Below are 4,196 nucleotides of genomic sequence, written 5' to 3'. Positions count from 1 at the left end.
TGCAGCAGGGAAGATCACAGGGGCAGAAGCCATAGATGAAGGGAGATGGGTGCAGATGGAGCTTAGGGTCTGGTAAGGATATTGCGGAGATCGGGAGGGTGACAAAAAACTATTCTAGGTGTAGTGTACATAATCTCAGACAGAATAGATCTCATGGGGGCATGATTTTAGGAAGCCTCAGCCTTGTGAAAGTAGCTGATTAATACATTCAAGACCAGGATAATACTGAGTGACAAGTGATGTACACAGAAGTTATTTTTTGGAGAGATCGGCTGTACCAGGAATGCATGTGACAGCCCAGGAAGTCTGTTTTTGAACTAGATTGTTGGAATAATTACATGCAGTGAAGGATGAGGTGAGAATGGTGTTATATTGCTGTAAAAAGTCTGCATCAGAACAAATATGTTTGATGCCAAGGCTGTATGGGTGGGAACATTTGACATGTAAAGCATGGCAACAGTCAAAATGTAAGTACTGGTGTTTGTTGCTAGGTTTAATATGGACGGCAGTGTGTAGCTGGCCTTCAGTGAGAATGAGATCAACGTTAAGAGAAGTGACATGGGATTTGGAATAGGGCAATGCGAAATTTAATTGGGAGAAGGTATTCAGAGATTACAGGAATTTTAGCAAGTCATCCTCACCATGAGTCCATATGGTAAAGATGTCATCAATGTATCTAACCCAAACCAGGGGCTGAAGACTTATGGATCATCTGCAAGTGACCCAGGAAAGGGTGGCATAGGAAGGAGCCATTCCTGTTTCCATGGATGTACCTCTGATCTGTTTGTATGTCTGTCCCTCAAAGGTGAAGTAGTTGTTGGTAAGTATAAAGTTGATTAAGGCGAGTTGGAAGGAGTTCATAGGTCTGGAATTTGGTAGGCACTGACTGAGGAAATGTTCAGAGAGAGATTAGATTAGATTAATACTTGTTCCATAGATCATGAATATGACACTTCGTAATGATGTGGAATGTGTCAAGTTAAAGAAAGATGTCTGTACAAGATATTACATTACACAAAATATTGCATGACACTAATGCTCAAGTTAGTTTTTTCCCTTCCTTAATTTATATCTAAAAATTCAGCCAATGAGTAGAAGGAGTTGTCATCTAGAAATTCTTTTAATTTATTTTTAAATGTTGGTTGACTATCTGTCAGGCTTTCGATGCTGTTTGGTAGGTGACCAAAGACTTTTGTGGCAGAAAAATTTACCCCCTTCTGTGCCAAAGTCAGATTTAACCCTGCATAGTGAAGATCATCATTTCTCCTGGTGTTATAGCTATGCACACTGCTATTACTCTTGAACTGGGCTGGATTATTAACAACAAATTTCATAAGTGAATAGATATACTGTGAGGTTACTGTGAGGATCCCTAGATCCTTAAATAGATGTCTCCAGGATGACCTTGGGTGGACTCCAGCAATTATTCTGATTACACGTTTTTGAGCAATGAATACTTTTCTACTCAACAATGAATTACCCCAGAATATGATACCATACGAAAGCAGTGAATGAAAGTAGGCATAGAAAGCTAATTTACTGAGATTCTTATCACCAAAATTTGCAATAACCCTAATAGCATATGTAGCCGAACTCAAGACATTTCAGCAGACCATCAGAAGCACACAGACCTTGTATGTTGAGGATGTTGGTATAGTGGGAGGTGGCATCAATGGCGACAAGCAAGGTGTGTGGTGGGAGTGAGACGAGTATGGATTTCAGACTATCTGTGATGTAGGAGGGGAGTCTTTGTACTATGGGTTGCAGGTGTTGATCAACTAAGGAGATATATGTTCGCTGGGTGCTTTGAACTGTAGGACAGCCAGAACAATTGGGTTTGTGGATCTTAGGAAAAAGGTAAAAGGTGAGGGTGCATGCTTTTGTTGGGGTGAGAGGTTCTGTGGATTGAGTTGTTAGTCCTTGTGAGGGCCCTGAGGTTTTAAGGAGGGACTGCACATTAGTTTGAATCACAGGGATGGGATCTGGATGGCAGATGCTGTATTTAGAGGTGTCAGACTTGACACCTGGCATAGACCGTCACTAACATACTCCTTTTGGTAAAGTACTACAGTGGTAGATCCTTTGTCTGCTGGGAAGATAATTATGGATTCATCAGCTTTTAGGGAATGTAGGGCCTGGAGTTCTGCAGAGGGTAGATTAGAGTTATTTTTCAGCAACATGACAAATGGATGTGATATAATGCTGGATGTGAGAAATTCTTGGAAGGTTTCTAAGGGATGATTTTGAGGTAGTGGTGGTGGATCAAGTTGGGATCGTGGTCTGAACAGTTCAAGGCATGGTTCAATGTCAGGTTTGCTGTTGGAAAAATTTTGGGATTGGGTTGCAAAGTGATATTTCAGATAATTCAGGAGGGGGGAGTGCTTTTGATGAGAGGTTAAGGACATTGTACTGTTTGACTGGTTCTTGGGATTATGGGTTATTCTTGGTCTGGGAGGCAGTGGTGAAGGGTGTGTAAATAATTTTGTCAATAATTGATTGTTTTCATTGTTATATATGCTATTAAGTGATCTAATAATAAGCTTTCTTTTGTGTCATCCCTCCTACATTTGTTTTGCTCTGAATTACTAATACCATGTATGTATGCTTCTTGAGGAAGTTTTCACCTCCTGATAAACACTAATAGTCATTTATTGCACACAAGGGAGCTATTAATTGTGACTTCATTATTAGGTCCCCCTCTCCCCTTCTTCAAAATATTTGCCTTCCCTTCACCCCAGAAGAAAGAATATTACAAAAGTGCAATTGGCAGTGTCTGATAACTTACTCTATTCTTCAATTCTTTAGAGAAATACTCACTTTGTATATTAAAAGCCTCTTTTAAAGTTCTGTTGGAAATAACTGTAAGTTTGTTCTGTAGCTGATAATTATAAGATACATCTACCTAATATCTCATTAATTCTTTGATGTTACACCTCCTGGCATAATCTAATTATGACTATAGCCTTTTTTTCAGTTGCTAAAATCACTTATCCATTAGCACACTTTCCCTATCATCAGAGGTTAACTTGAAACTTTGTAAGTATTTTACACATCAGTTGTTCAGCAGTAATTCTTTAGCGTCCTCTGACCAGAGATTACTGTAAACTTACCATTACTTCTCCACTGCAGTGGCAGAGCAAGTAAATTGTTATGCTGTTGCTTTTTATTCCATGCACATTAGTATATTCAAAAGGACTGTTTGGAAAGTAATTGACAATTTATAAGTAAAAAAAATTAACACTATGGAAAAACCCAATTCTGTTAATACATATTTTGAAGGTAAACTCTTCAGCTATGTGTCTACATAACTGCCATTCACATTGCGGCAGTTATAGTACTGTGGCAGAAGTTTTTCACAAACGTCTCTGTAGGAATCTGCCACCTGCAATTGCAATCACTGGTTTATACCAGCAAGGCACCTGAACGGTGGCTGTAACCCTCTGCTCATTGCCACGATAGACCAAATATATATGGAGGCAAGTAAAAAATTATCTACATTATTGCCATAACGTTTGCTACATTGTGCATGTTGTCTTCTGTCGTCACATATGTCATTGTTATACTGTTGTGGTAATGTGCTGGTTGGAGGGTGTCAAAGGGGCAGACATTCATTGCTGACTATTATTGCAATATGTGAGAAGTGCAGTATCACACAAAATTGTGTTTTTGTGGTTTGAGAAGATTAAAAGTGGTCAAACAAGTGAAACACATGAAGAGGGAGAGGGGCGGCCATCAACCTCCACTACAGAAGACAACCTTCAGCAAGCTCAAGAGATAGTTCTGGTGAATAGGTGAATTAATATCTATGAGGTAGCATCTGCTTTGAACATCACCCATGACTCCACCCATCACATCATCCATGACGAGCTCAGTTTTCATAAGGTCTGTGCATTGTGGGTACCAAGAAAGCTTACCGACAACCATGAGTTCACCCCTGTTAGGGCCTGTCAACACTTACTCAGTTGCTTCAACAACAAAGGTGATGCACTTTTAAGGTGATTTGTCACTGGAGATGAAACGTGGGAGCAACACTACAGCCTGAGTCAAAGCACCAGAGTATGCAGTGGAAACACCCCGGATTGTCGATGAGAAAGAAATTCAAGACAGAGCCATCCAGAGGAAATGTTATGTTAACTGTGATTTGGGACTCAAAGGGGCCTATACTGGCAGAGTTCATGGAAAAGGGAATGACTATC

This window comes from Schistocerca gregaria, chromosome 6 (assembly GCF_023897955.1).
Source record: "Schistocerca gregaria isolate iqSchGreg1 chromosome 6, iqSchGreg1.2, whole genome shotgun sequence".
In the NCBI taxonomy this organism is placed as follows: domain Eukaryota; kingdom Metazoa; phylum Arthropoda; class Insecta; order Orthoptera; family Acrididae; genus Schistocerca; species Schistocerca gregaria.
The sequence above is the reverse complement of the archived record's forward strand: the minus strand, read 5'-3'. Positions refer to the sequence as shown.